Source organism: Lutra lutra, chromosome 11 (assembly GCF_902655055.1).
Source record: "Lutra lutra chromosome 11, mLutLut1.2, whole genome shotgun sequence".
Lineage (NCBI taxonomy): Eukaryota > Metazoa > Chordata > Mammalia > Carnivora > Mustelidae > Lutra > Lutra lutra.
Genome location: NC_062288.1, coordinates 36625197 through 36643996, shown reverse-complemented (window position 1 = coordinate 36643996; position 18800 = coordinate 36625197). Strand labels below are relative to the sequence as shown.

The 18800-nt window shown below is 41.3% G+C and overlaps 1 protein-coding gene and 1 pseudogene across 1 annotated transcript in view; both read left to right on the top strand.

Annotated features, from left to right (window-relative positions):
* CDK6 (cyclin dependent kinase 6) overlaps positions 1-18800 on the top strand; it is a 245185-nt gene that overhangs the window by 199791 nt on the left and 26594 nt on the right.
* LOC125081490 (uncharacterized) lies at positions 17281-17364 on the top strand (annotated as a pseudogene).

The following is an 18800-nucleotide window of genomic DNA, read 5'->3' as shown; positions in this document are numbered from 1 at the left end:
CACAAATGTGCAGAAGGAACAGATGGGCTACTGAAGGCCAGGGTGGCCAACCGGCCCCAAGTTCCCCGCAGACTCATAGTGCCTCAGGATCTTGGTCTCAACAGGCTCACCAGGGTGGTTTCCGTTCACTCATTTTTCTTTTTAAAAAAAAAGCAGACTTTTTGTTCAGGCAGAGACTCATGTCCACTAAGCGCTCCATAGTCATCTCTGAAGGACATGGTATCGTGACAGCGTCGCAAGAACGGGCTTTGGAGCACTGGGTTCTGCCTCTGCCACTTCTCGGTTGGGTGACACTGACTCATTGTTAACCATAATCTCTCAACCTTCATTTCCTCAGCTGTAAAATGAGGGTATTAATGTAGACTTCCCACCTCAGGTTGATCTGAGGTCAAATGAAAGAGTGTGTATAAGCACTGAGCTTTCGGTCCTTCCTTGCATCTATGGTGGAAAACTTAAGCCACTGTTACTATGGTTCGTGTTATTAAAGGACCTTGGTGTATCATTTTTCTAGAACAGGATAAGTGGTGGCTTCTTGTCAAAAGTAACATCGGACATGGGGAGAAGTCAGTCAAAAAGTCCAGGTAGGACCTGGAGTGTGGGGATTCTAGGCAGAACCTCACACCTAGGGCACAAAGCATGAACTTAGGTCACAGCTGACTGGGTGGTATGGCCAAATGACTCAATACTGAAGTAATGACTAATATGTCACAGGGCTCCCTGTGTCCCCTCCGCCCCACCACAGTCACCACAAAGTCTAAAACTGATCCTGGTGTCTGGCAAGAGGCAGAGCATACATAGCATACCAGAGTTGCAGTAAACCCATCTAATAAGGTGAGAGAAACCAGGCAGGGCCATCTTCAGTGAGAGGTCTACTCACTCCTTGAAAGGGAGGATGGGGAAGGCGGGGAGGCCCGGTTTTATTTTCCTTGGTGCCTCACAGAATCCAGAGTGCAGTCCTCGAGGCTTTTCAGCCCTCATGGAGACTTGTTCTGAGCCCCAGGAAGCAGTGCCTCATGCCGGCTCATAGGGAAACTCCAAACAGTCAGCAGGAAGAAACGCAATCACAGATGAAAATGATTTTGTCTCACTGTTTCTTCAATGCAGTTTTCTGAGGCGGGGTGGGGGGGGGTGTGTGACGAAGAGACATTTGGCTATGAGAAGTTCATTGAACAGAATGTACTTTAACTGTTTCCTTTCATATCTGGGGTTGTGTGGCTGCCTCACTGTTTTCAATCAAGAAAAGAGCCATGATTTAGGCATTTAAGGATCTCACTGGATATAATTGCCTTTCAGACTGGTTTGTAAGGCAGATGCTCCCCTCTCCCATCTCAGCTGGAACTCAGAGAGGAGCCCCATTTGTTTTGTTTTGTTTTAAGATTTGTTTATTTGAGAGAGAGAGAGAACACGAGCAACGGTAGGAACAGAGGGAAAGGGAGAGAATCCTCAACCAGCCTTCCCAGTGGCACGGAGCTCAACGAGCAGCTTAATCCCAGGACCCCAGATCATGATCTGAGCCAAAGGCAGACACTTAACAGACTGAGCCACCCAGGCATTCCTTGACTTTTTAAATAATCTTACATCCTATTTAAGTTTTAGTTTTAAATAATACATATGCTTTCATTTAACAAAAGTAATACATTGTCGTACAACAGTTTTTTAAATATGAGAAGCCTAGAGCATCTTGCTGTACTAGAAGGTAAGAAAATGTTTTCAAAATAATAACGACAATGGAGGGCGCCTGGGTGGCTCAGTCAGTTGAGCGTCTGACTCTTGATTTCGGCTCAGGTCGTGGGGCTTATGGTCTCAAGGCCATGAGACCGAACCCCACTCAGGCTCTGTGCTGAGCACGGAGTCTGCCTGTACCTCTCCTTGCTCCTCTGCCCCTTCCCCTTCTCTCTTGCTTGCTCTCAAATAAATAAGTAAATAAATAAAATAATAATAGAGAAGTTGGCTTGAAGAGACCCCTGGACAAATCTGAGACCATTTGAACATAAAAATGCATGATTATTACAGTGGATTATGACCCATTAAAATAATGAATTCTTTTACTGAGTAAAACAAAATCCATGAGTCTATACTGATGCAAATAGATAAACAGAAGGGAAGAAAAAACTTTCTTAATAGTGGAATGCTAACTAATAAATACAGAAGGAATTGATAGGAAGTCACCAGTGAATGCTAAGACTCTGAGTGAACATTTGATACACATCAGAAGATTTACATAATTTCAAAATTGCTCTCCCCAAAATACTTTCTTTTTTAGGAAGGTAAGAAGAAAGTAGAAGAAAGAAAAATAAACCATAAACTGCTGACCCGAAGATTATCATTATTAATGGTTTAACAAATATCTTTTGACTGTTCTCCTATGCATTATAACGTTTCAGTTTTCTTCAAAAAGTGAGCTCATGCTTTTTTGTAACCTGCTTTTCTCATGTAAAAATATATCCTGATCTTATTTATGTGTATTTAAATTCTCCCCAACACACAGTAAGCATGTAGTAAATAGTTATTAGCAATTTGCTAGGATTTTCAAAGCAAGATGTGGTATCTATTCTGGTAACTAATGTTTTCCACATTCCCATGACTATTCGCTCATGACTAATTCCTGGAAGTGGAATAGTGAGGTAAAGAATATTCAGAAACCTAATTGATAGAGTGCCCGGGTGGCTCAATCGGTTAGCTCTCTGCTTGGCTCAAGTCACGATCCAGGGTCCTGGAATGGAGCCCCGCATCGGCAGGTCCCTTGCTCAGCGGGAAGTTTACTTCTCCCTCTGCCTCTCCACCATTCGTGCATGCTTTCTCTCTCTTTCTCTCTCTCTCTCTCTCTCTATCAAATAAATAAAAATCTTAAAAGTAAAAAACAAAAACCTAACTGATGCACGGAACCTGTTTGCCCTCCAGAAAGATTCTTCTACTTTTTTTTCCCACCAGTGGTATATAAAGCACATGCCTTTCACTACAGTTTTAAGGAGAAAGATTGGGATTAATGTGTGTGAAACGCCATCCAGAGTAGGACCTTACAGTTGTCAGTTAGAAAATAATAGCGGTCAAGTTCTCTTCTCTCTGTGTGCAAATAGATTCTGTCAGGGCCAAAAGATGAGGACCACTGACAGTTTCCCAAAGCTTTTACACATAAAATGGCATTTCTATTCATGCAAAAACTCCAAGGTGGGATAGAATCTGATTTTTGTTGACCAGTCATATGCCCTGTCATATACCATATAGTCCTCTCTTAGTATCTGTTGGAAAACCTGGTCACCTTCCCTGGGGCTAGAGTCTGCCACACCAAGGTAAATGATGGAGAGAAAAACCAGGTTCCTGATTGTGATGAGCTAGCATTGAACAGCTTTACAGTCAACACAGAACCTCCAGGAGGGCTTCCTTCACTTGAACTTAACATGCTTGAACACCAGCACCCAGTGCAGTTTCCAGAGGTGGACAGTGCAGGATGCAGGATAGAGAGGTACCCCGTGGGCCGCTGAGCAGTTTGCCCTTTCGTGCAGGCTGGTGCCCGAGGCAGCCCTGACCAGCTGACTTCAGCCTCCAGGTCGTTGGAGCAGGAGGCTGTTACGTCCTGATCCATACGTGATACAGATCATAAAGGAGAACCAAGAAGAAGATATTCAGAGAGCTACGCTGGGATCCAAAAGACGAGAAATCAGTAGAACTATACCATGATGTGGATTTGCTTCTACTTTCCCTTTTGGCTTCACCGGCTCTCATGTGCTCCCGTGATGACAGTTGGGCTGAGTGAGAGCCGTTAGTCAGATCCAGTAATAGTATTAATCTGTGGTTGGAAATGACTGTTAAAGCAAGTGCCAGCCTATTCAGTTGTGGTTTTTCTTCCAGCTTCCAATTGTGCCAGCCTTCCAGCAGAAGGAATAGAGGCTGTGGTAAAGGAAACCGTTGATAAAGGAAAGAAACCAGAAACTGTCACTACCCATAACAATGAAACAACAACAACAAAAAAAAAAAATTAGAGAAAAGGTGGGGGAGTCAAAGGAAATTGTACAAAGCAATGTCAGCCTGCACAGTCTGGTGTTATCTCTAGGCAGGAGGCTTAGCATGGTAGTTGCTCAGGCACAGACTCCCAGTTTTCCAGTGAGAACAGGAAGGCTTTAAGTACCAAACCCCAGCTCTCTGGTAATACTGAGCAAGAAAGCTTCTCTTGAGGGAAGAGAATGACTGGGGCTTAACTGAAGTTATTTTTATCAGCTTCCTAACGTGCTCCTCAGATCACTGGTATACAAAGATGGCTGGAGGTCTGTTCACCTAATTGTGTTAAGAGTTTATACCATTATCCTCTTTACTGAATTTTGTATAACAAATACTCAGTGAAGTTGCTACCATTGATCAGTGATCAAGAAATGCTTGTTGTGGGGTGCCTGGTGGCTCAGTCGGTTAAGCGTCAGACTCTTGGTTTCAGCTCAGGTCATCATCTCAGGGTCCTGAGTTCGAGCCCCACATCAGGCTCTGTCCCAGCTGGGAACCTGCTTAGAATGCCCTCTTCCCCTCCTCCTCCACCCCCTCTCCCTGGCTCTTTCTCTCTCTCTCTAAAAGAAACAGATCTTTTTTTAAAAAGGGCAGGGGAAGAAGAAAATGAAATGTGTATTGTAACTGAGAAGTGCTTAGCAGTCAGCGTCCTCATTTGCTGCTTTTATTTTAAGAACTTTAGACTGCTGGCTTTCCATGTGTTTTCACCAGAGATCCAAAATTTTTTAATAATTTAAAAAGAGGGGCGCCTGGGTGGCTCAGTGGGTTAAGCCGCTGCCTTCGGCTCAGGTCATGATCTCAGGGTCCTGGGATCAAATCCCGTATCGGGCTCTCTGCTCAGCAGGGAGCCTGCTTCCCTCTCTCTCTCTCTCTCTCTCTCTGCCTGCCTCTCTGTCTACTTGTGATCTCTCTCTGTCAAATAAATAAATAAAATCTTAAAAAAAAAATAAAATAAAATAAAAAGAAAAAAACAAACCTTAAGTATATCTGTATTCGGTGAACCAGAAAATTAAGTGGCTCTATAAAAAAACAGAAAACATAAGTTCTGGAGTTATATTGAGGAGAATCTGGAACACAGACACGTGGAACATTTTACTACATTCCAGTGACAAAATAACTTTTATCAGCTATGCTACCATAGTTCAGTGTTTCTGAGATGTTCATTTTTCTCATATTGGCGATCGATTTGGTAGCCTCTTCCGTTTGATGAGACATAGTAGTTCTGCTTGAAACGCAGAAGTTAGTCATTTTCTTCATATTATTGGTATCTAAGAGCTGGTTAACTTTGGGGGTCAAAAGACATTTTCGGGCATCAGTGGCAAAATTTCATTTGTGGACATTTTTATTGTAAGTGACGTTCCCTGGGACATTCAGGGAGTAGACTAAGCAAACTGAGGCTCAGAGTTCATGTCGCCCTTTTGGGTCACAGCTGGCAGGCGACAGAGCAAGGCTGGAGTCCTGGCTGGCCTGGAGGGGCCGCACAGGGTGGGTTGTCCTGCCACCTGTCAGAGCCCACGCCTTGCAAAGCAAGACTCCCAAACAAGTGGGAAGAGGTACCAGGGAAATTCAACCTGAAGTGAGGGGACTGATGAAACCTGACATAGTAGGACGTTCTGTGACAGGGCTGTGAGATCAGTGTGGCCGTGTTGCTCCACGGCTCCAAGCTCAGCCTGCAGACTCCTGCCTGGTGTCGGGGGCTTCTCTCAGGGACCAGTTTATCTTTTGAAATTAATCATGTATAAAAGAAATAGTACTCATGCTAATAAAATAATGACATCAGAGATATACTGAAGATATATTTAAGTAAATTGGAGGAGAACCGTTCGGTTACCACATAAAGGAAAACTTAAATGCCCTTTAGACTTCTCAGCTTGCGAAATCAAAGTAATCAAAGGTGTGTGTGTGTGTGTGTGTGTGTGTGTGTGTGTGTTCATAGGCGCTAAAGTCGACACAACCTGAAAGTGCTTTTTTTTTTGTTTTTTTTTTTTTTTTAAAGATTTTATTTATTTATTTGACAGAGAGATCACAAGCAGGCAGAGAGGCAGACAGAGAGAGAGAGGAGGAAGCAGGCTCCCTGCTGAGCAGAGAGCCCGATGCGGGGCTCGATCCCAGGACTCTGAGATCATGACCTGAGCCAAAAGCAGTGGCTTAACCCACTGAGCCACCCAGGCGCCCCTGAAAGTGCTTTTTTTAACCAAATGTTTCATTTGTACGGCTGACCTAAAACCTCTTGTCCCAATACCCCACTAGAGAATGTGCAGTGCAAACAGATCATAAGAGTCATATGCCCTCAACCTCCTCATTCTTAAAAATTCATTTGTTTCGTAAATAAAACAAAGACTTCATGCTGAGGCCAAAGGTTGACTTTAATATTTGTTCGGTACCGTTAATTTTTTTTAATGTGCTGCAGTAGGTTGCACTAAATGTATGATAAAATAGTATCAATAGGCAATCATGATTAGCAATATTGATTCCAGCCCCTACATGTACCACATACATGACTGTGTCTGTTTAAGGTACAAAACTCTCTCCAGCCCCAGCTTCCTCCTCTATAAAATTAGGCTAGTAATGACTGTTTCAGAGTTGCTTCAGTAAGCATTAACAAAACGGGTCTTACCTATAGTTCTTATCCCATTTCATCAGGCAAAATGTATATGGCTATGTTAGAATTGAGAAGTAGAAATTCTCAGAAGTGTTGCAAATGATAAATAAACATAAGAAATAAAATGTTCAGACTCACTGCTAATTGGGGAAACATGCATTCTAACAGTAATTTATTAATGCGTTCAGAAAGAGAGAGTGTATTTCATTTACTACCTTATTGAAGGGGAGAGAGGAAATGGTCTAACTAATTAGCTTTACTGCCCTGGATACCGGGTAAGAAAACACATTTCCCCCCATATTTGTGATTTTCCTGACTGCATCATCTCTAAATTTTCTGAGCCAGTGATCTTTGTGACTAGCCCAGCAGAATATCACGGGTAAATTAAATTCAGAGATTTTGCCCAGAGATATGGCCTGAACAACAGCATTGAATCTTTGCACATTTAGACACAGTGAGAAAAAGAGGAGAAACCATGAATGGGTGCGGATGGGGGTAGGTAACACAGTATTAAGCAAAAATGAATGACTCTGGAGTGAGAGTTTATTCTGTTTGCTCCTTGATTGATTCTCTGCTGAGAAGCCGAGTTTACCTCCCAGCCATTCTAACTGCTGCATCCACGTAGTTGATTATTTCTGTGGCGCATCTGGGGTATAGAGTGGGGCAGAAACCCTGATGATCTGTCCTTTATCAGAGGAGCAGAGGTGAAGCGGCCCCCTGCCTGCACTCCCTGATTCGTTAATCAGTTACAGAGCCAGCTTTGGAGCCGGGGTCCTTTCCATTCCACGTGTCTAAGTGCTGCTATCTTGTTCTAAAGAAGTCTCTCTACTGGTAGCACAACCCGCCCCTGTTCTAGAAATAGCCTTGTTACCTGACAGGAGCGTCTGCCAGGATGACCGTTTGAAAGTGTTCTGGGGAGCTGGGATTTAATAAGTTTTGTTTTCCCCCAAGAGGAAGTAGTGATGAATCCTGCAACAAAAATAACGCTGTAACTGCTAATTCTGCTTAGTAGGTGGTTTCCCAGGGATGATCCAATGCAGTGAGTCATCACTCTGATTGCTTATTAGCACATTATTTCTCTTTTTTACTAACCCCCAGTGCTTTGGGTTACATGTTTCTTTAACCTTTTGTAGCCTTTCTGGGAGCCTTACAGTCTTCATACTACTGAGTGTAAACCCCCCAACATGCCCCTCTTTTCCTTCGTCTTCCATTCTTCAAATCTGAAATAATCCATGACTCGGGACAGCAGTCAGGATTATGACCTCAGACAGCAGAGGGACAGTTTCTCCAGTTGGTAGCAGCTCCATGTAAACAAATGTGTGGGACCTATATTGAGAAAACTGTTAAGTTTGACTGAGAGGGATAAAATACCTGCATAGATGTGGAGAATAGTTAAATGATAGAAAGATTATACATTTTCCTGAATAAGAAGATTGGATATTGAAAAGATACAGGATTTCTCCAAATTAACTCATGGGTTTGCAACTCTAATCAGAATCCCAATGGGATTTTCTAAAATGCATTTGAAGAGTTAAATTGGTGAAAATAGCAAAGAATTAAAAAATATATATGAGGGGAAGTTTTCCACCCCAAAGCCCTAAATTGCAGCTATAATAATAAAAAACAATCTAGGGGCACTTGGGTGGCTCAGTTGGTTGTGCATTTGCCTTTGGCTCAGGTCACAATGTCAGGATCCTGGGATCGAGCCCTACATCAGGCTTCCTACTCCCTCTCCCTCTGACCCTCCCCGCTCTCATACTCTCTCTCTCTCTCTCACAAATAAATAAAATCTTTAAAAAACATATATATAGATTTTTTAAAAAGCAATCTAGTACCAGCAGAAGAAATCATAGCAAAAGACCCCAATTTAGAAAGTGATGTGACTTATCAAAATCATAAAACCTGTAGGACAGAATGGCTTGTTTAACAAATAAGATAGGGTAACTAGTCAACTTGTTGGGGTGGGGGAGGGAAATGGTAATCTCATTGGAGTCTTTATTCCTTATGGAGGAGCAAATGAAGAGGTAGTTAAAAGAGTTTAGTGTTAAAAATGAAACTGTAAAAGGATAAAGAAACTATAGGAAATACTTCTGACCCTAGAATGGACTAGACTTTCAACGCGTTAAAAAGTCACAGAGGGGGCTCCTGGGTGGCACAGACAGTTAAGCATCCGACTCTTGGTTTCCGCTCTAGTCATGATCTCAGGGTCCTGCAGCGCAGAGCCTGTGTAAGACTTTCTCTGCCTTTCCCTGTTCCCCTCCCCTGCCTCAAATAAAATAAAGCTTCTTTTTTCTAAGTCAGGAAGAAAAATATTAATATACCTGACTGTAATAAAAATTGAAAACTTCATCGAAAAATTAAAATACCTCGAAGTTAAAAAGGACTGGGTAATCTTGGAGAAAAATGTATGTATGCAATGAAGAAGGGAAAGTCATGATTTCCTTAATGAATAAAAAGCTCTTAAAATGTATTGGGAAACCCATAGCATACCTCAGTGTAGCTGTACCACTCTCCTGTCCCATTATGCCCAAGTCACAGTGCTAAGTAGGTTTTATAAACAGAATGCAGTTCAGACAACCCAAGAGAAGGAGAGAAATGTCAATCTTATTTTTCATTCACATATTCTTTGTTCAAAGACAGTTTAAGGAAACTACACATTATGCTATAAATACTTGAGGACAGTTTGTCCACACTGACACTTCCATTTCCTAAAATGAAACCCTCACTGGCCCACAGGGAGAAAAAAGGCTGGCTTTGTTAACCAGCTTTATTTCAGCAAGCACATCCATATGGTAAGAACTTCCTCTGATGAGTCACCCACAGTTGTCAAACACCAACTTTCCTTTGTTTGACCCGTGCAGAAATAAGGTCTGTGGAAACACAACGCAAGAGTCTGAATCATTTAATTGTGTTTTTTTTTTTTTCATATCTGAATTTGTATCCGTCACAAACCCAGGGTGTCCACCCTGAAAAATGGCATTCTTCAAATATCACTGAAAAAAATCCCATTCATATGGGTCTGTTCTGTCCAGATAGTCTGTGAAATTTCTAAGGAATGTTGTGGGCTTTGCTTCCTGTGTTAAATTGTTGAGTTATCACACATTATTGGATTCTGCCCAAAATGGGCTAGATAGGAATATTATATTCATACAGGATACCAGTTGTCTGTACCGTTCAGAAAGGAAAAAAAAAAAAGATTATTATTGCTTCTTGTCATAAGATAAAACTCTATCTAAAAGGGTAGGTAGAAATGTGTGTGCAGATAATTTTTTTTTTTAAATATGTCCTTGATTCTTGTCTTTATAGAGGCTTGAATCGTATTTAGTCACAGCTTTGTTATGACTGCTGGCCACCTTTCTTGTCTCTTTATTCTGGTTCAAACCAAGGACTCTGGAGCCCGGATTCAGATCCTGCTCTGAGGGAGGGTGCCTCCTTTGTCTGGCAAAAGAGGGGAGATCTGTAGAGATACCATTTTATCCATTTGTTTATAAAAAGAGAAAAGAATTGAGGTGATGCTTGTGATTTTTTTTTAAAGTACCCACCCATCATTAAAAATATAAATGTACTAAATAGCCTTTAAGAAAATTAAGGTGGCTCTTGGGTCAGAAAAATTTTATCCTGAGAAAATAAATGCTAACTTTTGCTGATCACGGCACTATTCTCTCAATACTAGTGTCACATGGGGATGGCATCACAGGGCCAGCACGCATATTTGTATGCTAAGAAGACTTTTTTTTTTTTTTTTTTTTTAAGGAAAAATGAGAAAATCAGTCTTCTGCTATTTGGAGTATTTTTAACCAAAGATTGAATCCAATTTGAGGATATTTTTGGATCATTTGTAATACTCTCTGAGTTGATACTTTTGGTTCTTTTTTGAGCAAAACTGCTTTTTTTTTTTTTTCTAAGTAAGCCACTTCAACCAACAGACACTTCTATTTGAGAAAATTTCTAGTGATTATTTTCCCCCAGAATCAACATTAAAACCGTCAGCCCTGGATTACGTCATTTCAATGACAGATGGTTGATGTCAATATTGGAGTGTTTGCAAGAGAAAGCATGTGTGCAGGAGCACAGAGCTGCTCAGAATTATATACTAAAAGGCATATCCACGGTAGAGCTTGTAAGACTCTCCGTGGTGAACATGTTGTGTCATAGACAAAGCCTGGTGGATTCCTAGAATATACGTAAGAAGTGGCTTTGAAAACCACATTTTTGTACCCCTATTATATGTAATATTTGCTCTTGGGGTGTGTCGTCATCAGATGGGCTGACTTTTACATTTGCTAACTTTTATTCCTTGGAGGGCAGTGCATCGAGAGAGAAAACTTGATTCCCTTGCATCACCTTGAGTCCGTGTGGCTATTTTTGTTTTCCCTATGTGTTGCTGATTAATCTCAGCACCCTATTCTGCTACACCTAGGCAGCATTTAGAATCCTTTCTCAGCCCAGCTTGAAGCCTCTTGCTACCAGTGAATTAGATTGGACAAGATGAAGATACTTCTTGTCGTCTTCGATAAGTAGCTCCGCCCCATTTCTCTTGGTGGCTGTCTCTGTAGATGGTACACTTGCCTTAGAACTGTTCCTCCATGTCTATTGGCGGTGCTCTTTCCTTGGGCTACAGTTGACCCTTGAACAACACAAGGGTTAATTGAGGGCACAAACCCCTCCCCAGAGCAGTTGAAAATGGATGTATACCTTTTAGCTCCCCTTGAACTTAACTACTAATAGCCTGCTGTTGACTGAAAGCCTTATTGACAACATGGATCAAAATATGTTTGTATGTTACATGTGTTAGATACTGTATCCTTCCAATGAAGGTAGAGAAGAGAGAATGTTACTAAGAAAATCACAAGAGAAAATATGTTTACAGTACTGTTAAAACACAAGCCCACATATAAGTGAGCCCATGTAGTTCAAACCTGTGTTGCTCAAGGGTCAACTGTATATATTTTTACACAGTCATTTGCTGAGAGAGAGTCATAGCATCTTGAATTATGGTATGAGGAGGGAGCTTACCGATAATCTAGTCCCTTATCACATAATGGCAGTGAGTTGTTAGGAAAAAAAAGAATGAAACCTGTCTGGACCACCTTCATTCATACTGTTTTGAAAGATGCTCATCTGATTTTTCAAAACAACCCTTAGAAATAACGATAATTTTTTTTTTTTTTTTTTTTTTTTTTTTTTAGATTTCTCTGTCTCGGGGCACCTAGGTGGCTCAGTGGGTTAAAGCCTCTGCTTTCGGCTAGGGTCATGATCTCAGGGTCCTGGGATCAAGCCCCGCATCTGGCTCTCTGCTCAGCGGGGAGCCTGCTTCCTCCTCTCTCTCTCTGCCTCCCTCTCTGCCTACTTGTGATCTCTGTCTATCAAATAAATACATAAAATGTTTAAAAAAAAAAAAGATTTCTCTGTCTCTCTCTTTAATTTCTTTTTCTATAGCCTCTTGTTCCGGGTTTCCTGTAGAGGGTAGCCAACGATCCCCTTCTGCCTAGAACAGAGAGGCTTCCTGGGATACAGGATTTTCAGTGCTAACACTAGGGCCATCATGGGCAGACTGCAGTGGTTGGTCACCCTCTTCCTGGGTGCCCTACCCAGATGGCCAAGTACAGAGAGGAACATGGGTCCCAAGATTCTCACTCATGGACTAACTAACTCCCAGTTACAGCTTTTCTTTCCTTCCTAGGAAAGCACAATATAAAGAAAGGTTAGGGATGGTAGATAGATGATTTTATGATGGGGTCTGATGATAGAAATGCTTCACCCTTGCGAATTCCTGCTTCTTAGGTTTGACTCAGATTTCTTTTCCCTCCGCTAAAACTTTCTTTCAAATGCAAAGTTTTGTAGTACTTGTTCTGATATTAGGGTAAGAGTGAGGATGAAAATGTAATAATACAACAAGGAACCCAGCCTGTAGAAAACACTTGATGTATGACATTTCTTTCCTGCCTTAACCTCCCTGAGCAGGGCACCTGGGTGGCTCAGTTGATTTGGTGTCTGCCTTTGGCTCAGGTCAGGATCCCTGAGTCCTGCGATCGAGCGCCATATCAGGCTCCCTGCTCTGTGAAGAGTCTGCTTCTCCCTCTCTCCCTGGTGTTCTCCCTGCTTGTACTCTTCTCTCTCTCCCTCTGTTAAAGAAATAAAAAGAACTCAGCTGACGATTCACAGACCTGTGAAGAATAATACATTTGGGGGCTAATAATACATTATATGTTAATTTAAAAAACAACAACAACACTCACCTGAGCAGTGTGAACAGAGAACAAGAGATAAAGGAAGGCACTGTAAGAGTAATGAACATACAATTAGGTTAAAAAAAAAAAAAAAAACTTACCAGAAAGTATATAAAATGAGCACTTGGATCCCAGACACGGAATGAGACAGATCATGTTTGTTGCTCCTCTTGGACAAGAACATTTTCAGAGAGAGAAGACTTGATTCATTTGGATCAACTTAAGTCCAGGTGGCTAATTTGTTTCTAACTTTAAAGGTTGGAAAGATACTGTGTTTAGTAACATGAGGAGGAAAGTGTGTCTTACCACCACAGCCACCAAACTCAGTGTTGAAGCCCTATCCCCCAACTTTGATGTTATTTGGGATTAGTTAGGGTTCTTTAGGTCAGGAGGATAAGGACCCCATGATGACATTAGTGCCCTTATTAGAGACCCAAGGGAGCTTGGTCTCCCTCTACCATGTGAGTACACAGCAAACAACTGGCCATCTGCAAAGGGAGACAGTCCTCTCCAGACACCAATCCTATTGGCACCTTCATCCAAGACATCCAGCCTCCAGAACTAGAGAAAATAAATTTCTGTTGTTTAAGCCACCCAGCCTGTGGTTTTCTGTTAGGGCAGCCCAAGTCGACTGAGACAAGAAAAGATAGCACTGCAACAACAGAAAGGCAATTCTTTAATTAAATAAGAATTTAAGAGCATAATTATTTCTGGCAAACAACAGATAATACTTGTTGAGGTGGCTAGAAATCATTTTTTTTTTTAATCTTAATGACCAGTTGGGCTTCTTGAGTCATCTGTAAAATTGACTAAGTCAGTAAGTATATTAATTTGTAAGTTTTGTGAGTGTTTCAGGAGTCTCCAGTGGTTTGGTGAGGTCTGGTTTAATTTTAATTCTCAATTTTGAATTGAAAAAATGGTAGGGTTTTCCTGTCTGCCTCTCTTAGTGCTCGCTCGCTCTCAAGGAAGTTACTCACACATAGCCCAGTAAAATATGAGCCCTCTGTGGAGAAATAAATTATTCACAGCTGGTAACAAGGAAAAATTAATCCAGCTATTTATTTGTAAGGAGACGACCAGACTCCAAGTCCCCTACTGTGGACAGATAGGGCAGCAGCATCTCCCTTCCCTGGTAAGGGTTTTTCCCTGTCAGTCTCTGTGTCCATGGACAGAACTTCATCTCAGATTCTTCTTTTTGCTCCCATCCTTGCCATGTATGACTTGGGCTTTAAATTTTTTTTCTCCCTGCTCTTTCCCACCAGCGCCCCTTCCTTTCTGGTCTGGTTTCCTTCTGGAACCTCTTTCCCCTCCACACCCTCTTTAATCCCTCATGCTGTTTGGCCTCCTTCTACCCTTCTTCTCAACCCTTCTCTTTCTTTGTCTTCCAAGAAGCCCATCCCTGACCTGCATACCTGGGTGATCTAGAGCACCTGAGGGCAAAGTTCCTCTCTTCCGTGCCTTTTGCTACTTCTCTGATGGTTTTGGTGAGATTTTAGATGTAGGACACTAATTGTCAACAAGCATCCCCCCCTTTTAAATACCCCTTATTTGCAGGACAATACCGTCTAGTGCCACAGACCAGTTAAAGCATAAACAGTTACAACAATATCAGTCAAATCGGTTTGGGTTCTAAATGTGTATGCATCTGTTCATGTGTACATATCTACGCAAATACACAGGCTCGCACTTGAATTACCCAGAGGTGAACCAAGGGTGCGAATTTTGAGATGGGAGGGATGGAAGTAGATGGGAAGAAGGGAGAGAAGGCCTTCTCAGTGGGGGGGACAGTAACCATTCCTGTTCATTAACTGAGTGCCGTCCTGAACAGAATTGGCAGTAAATTGCGTGCTCTGGATACAGAAGCAAGTAAGGGCTGGCCCTGTCCACAGAGAGCTTTCAGTTTGGTGGGACAGACCAACAGGCAACTGAGGAATAGAAGTGAGTTAGCATACGACTAGGGGATGCAGAGGTGGGGTGAACAGAAGGCATACAAGTGATACTATCTAGAAAGTCACGGAGCTGGGGGTTTTTTCCTTCTGATTACAAAAGTTATTAGTGCTCATAAAGATGCTGAGGAAAGAATGATAGAAAAATGCAGGAGACAAACAAATCAGCCATAATCTTGCCATCCAGAGGAAAGCAGAAGATAAGATAGTTCTGTTAAAACCCTTCTTTATACAGAGACTTTTTTTGGCTTATTATATTTTTTGGCTTATCCGATTAGTTCTAATCTGATAGAGTTGGGTGTTGGGGGGAAATTGAGATCTTCTTAGTAGGTTACTCAGAAATTCCAGAGCACATGTCTCCAAATGGGTGCTTGAATGAATATATGGTAAAAATAAACGTCACTGCACTCTAACACCATGTACTTATGCCTTTTTTATGTATTTGGGCTTAGAGCAGTTTTTGATTTTTTTTTTTTTTAAGATTTTTATTTATTTGTCAGAGAGAGCACAAGCAGGGAGGGAGCAGCAGGCAGCGGGAGAAGCAGGGAGGGAGAAGCAGACTCCCAGCTGAGCAGGGAGCTCTATCCCAGGACCCTGGGATCAGGACCTGAGCCCGAGGCAGACGCTTAACTGACTGAACCACCCAGGTGCCCCCTAAAGCAGTTTTTTACCATCCTTCTGAATCCATTGTGTTTGCTTCGAAATACATTTTCTTAACTGTTTTTTTTTAAACCACTTTATTGACTTACAATGAATATACTGTATAATTCACCAGTATAAATTCGGTGGTTTTTAGTTTAGTATATCCACAGAGTTGGGCACCTGTTACCACCAAGTTTAGAATGTTTTCATCAACCCAGCAAGAAACTCTATTCCCTTTAACAGGCACATCTCATTCCCTCCAAGCCTCATAGGCTTTGGCGGCTTCATTAATCTACTTTCCTAGCTTTGCCCCTTCTGTATGAATGGAATCATGTAGTAAATACATGGTATTTTGTGACCAGCTGCTCCTTTAGCCTACTGTTTTCAAGTGTTGTTCATGTCATAGTACTGCTTTGTTCCTTTTTTTTGTTTGTTTAAAGATTATATTTATTATTAGAGAGAGAGAGAGAGAAAATGTGTGAGCATGAGCAGGGAGAGGGGCAGAGGGAGAGGGAGAAGCAGACTCCCCGGTGAGCAGGGATCCTGATGCCAGGTGGGGTAGATCCTAGGACCCTGGGATCATGACCTGAGCCAAAGGCAGGCACTTAACCTACTGAGCCACTGGCACCCCTGCTTCATTGCTGGTCATGACTGAACGACACTCCATTGTATGGCTATACGATGTTCTGTTATCCCGTTGTCAACTGATGGACCTTTGGGTTGTTTCCACTTTGGGGCTGTCATGAAGAGTGCTACCACATGCATCCATGTCCAAGTGTTTGCATGCACATACATTACCAGTATTTAGGTATGCTTTACTAATCTTTTGCATGTTTTTCATTCTCAGATTTCAAAGCACTGTTTTATACATTATTTTTTATTATAAAGGAACATGTTTAAAATTAAGTTGGTTATCTTCCGGTCTTCTCCCTACACCACCCTCTCATCACCTTTCTCATTCAACCTAGAAGCTTAAAACCATGCTGCTTCTTCCCCCTCAAGACATGTTGAGTCTTTTACCAAATTCAGATCACCTTCCCTTATATGTCTTTGCGTCCTTTCCCATCTGCTCTCTCCGAGTTAGGTCCTTGTGATCTCTCTCATTCATTCACTGACATCCCCGTTGGCCTCCCTGGCTCTGTCTTCATCCCCTCTGAGTGACTCAGGAAACCTCTGCCATAATCAATCTTTCTAAAACACTGCTTCTGTTTGCTGTCCATTGGAGTCAGGCAGACCAACTCAACCACTCACTGAGCAGAGCTTCCTTGGTTAAGTTTCTTTACTTCTCATCTGTAAAAGGCAGTCAGTCAGACTATCTCCCAACATTTTAGTAAAGATTAAATGATTGCCTTGAGCTTTCGTCTCCCAAAGTAACATGAGATAAACTTCTTTATTTCAAGATCCTGCATTTGTATCTCATGTCTCCACAGAGGCAAGGATCATTATGGTAGTTTGTTTTATATATAGATAGATAGATATTTATAGATATTATAAATTTATATTTTAATGTATTTGTATTAAAATGTATAATATAATTTAAAAATATATGTATATTATATATTAAGACCATATATTATATAATATTTATATTTAATACATATTTTGGGGGAAGGGTTATCTCCCAGCACCTAATGCAGCCCTGTGTGCTTAATGGGTGATCACTCAATTAGTGTTTACGAAGCAAATCAGTGAATTGCTTTTCTGCTTAATCTGGTTATTTGAATAGGTGGTAATTGTAAAGTGGTAAGTTAACATTTTTAACTTAACAGATAACAGCTCTCGCTATACCTGAACATGGGAGCAAGCGTAAAATAGTAAGCAATATATTTCAAAAGGTCATGTTATGGACATGGAAAGTTCCTTTGCCAGCTTTGCGCAGTGGCAGTATCGTAGTCAATGAGGTTTATCCAAGGCGCAATTATTGCTAATTGAAAATTCCTCTGCTAATCAAGAAAGATAGCAGCTACAGCACAACTGCAGGTCAAATGCAGGTTACTGAGGTGTTCTATAGGGTGATCCATGACTTCCTCGTCTGTTTAGTACAATGAAAGTACTGTAACTAAACGAAACCTTTCAACTTACCTTCTGCATGAATCATTTCCTTCCCATAACAGACCTATCAGCATACACGTCTCATCTGCTAGAAAACATACCCTACTTCTAAATGTTTTCCACTGTTTATTGAGCTTATGAATGATAGTTACTATGTTCTTTTAGTTTGTTTAAAAAGGCATGTGATCTGAAACTTGGTGCCCTTTGTAATTTGACCCAAGAAAAATCAGTTCACGCTTAAAAGATGCAGTGACTGTTGCTAAAACTACGTACAGAGGAAGAAATGATCTTGCCAATTCCAAGTCAGTCAAACCTTGTTTGAAAACCTGACATTCATTCTTTCTTTTCCTGATGGTAAAGGTGTAAGAGTTGGAACAGGTGTAGAGAATAGTGACCCCAGAGGAGTAATTATTAGCCTTTACTATGATTTGGGCATCCACTGTATGGTGACAAGTGTCCCTTTCTTTTCTTGTTCACTATGTGAAACACTTTGTTGTCATTTGTGTATAGCAGTGGCCAGGAACAAGAGAGATGTCTACCATGTATGAATGTGAGAAAGTATTTGTGTATTTAGTTGCCACTTACTGTAGGTCTCCTGTAACCTGGACATTTTACAGATAAAGCAAATAAGATTCAAAGAGGCTGGGCTGCCTGGGTGGCTCAGTGGGTTAAGCCTCTGCCTTCAGCTCAGGTCATGATCTCAGGGTCCTGGGATCAAGTCCCGCATCGGGCTCTCTGCTAGGTGGGGAGCCTGCTTCCTCCTCTCTCTCTCTCTTTCTCTCTCTCTCTACTTGTGATCTCTCTCTGTCAAATAAATAAAATCTTTAAAAAAAAAAAAAAAAGATTCAAAGAGGCTAAGTGACTTTCCTAAGGGCATTCAGAAAGAAATGACTGAGTAGCGATTCACACCCAGGACAGTTCATCACCAAAGCCTATGCCCTTTCTGCGGTCGACAAATATCCAGAAAAATCAACATGTTGTGGAGGGATGGGAGTGGTGTGCATTAAGGGCTGAAATTCAAAAAAAGCTTTGGGAAAAATCCTTGCTAAAGAAAACCCCAAGAACCATACTGTTTTGGCATGCAGCATATGAGAAGAAAATTGACTTTGCTCTGGTTTGAAATGAATGTAGTTAGTCATTGTATTTTGCAATAATCTCCTTTTAGTTAAAAAATGCTTAGATGTATAAATTAAAATTTATTGTTTGCAGAAAGTTTATCTTATCAGCATTAACTATTATCAAGCATAATAGTGAAGAAAGGTATTTGAAGAAAAGACTTGGAAATAACCTAAAATTCTCTTTCATAAAAACATAACAATGTTCAGTTTCAGATAT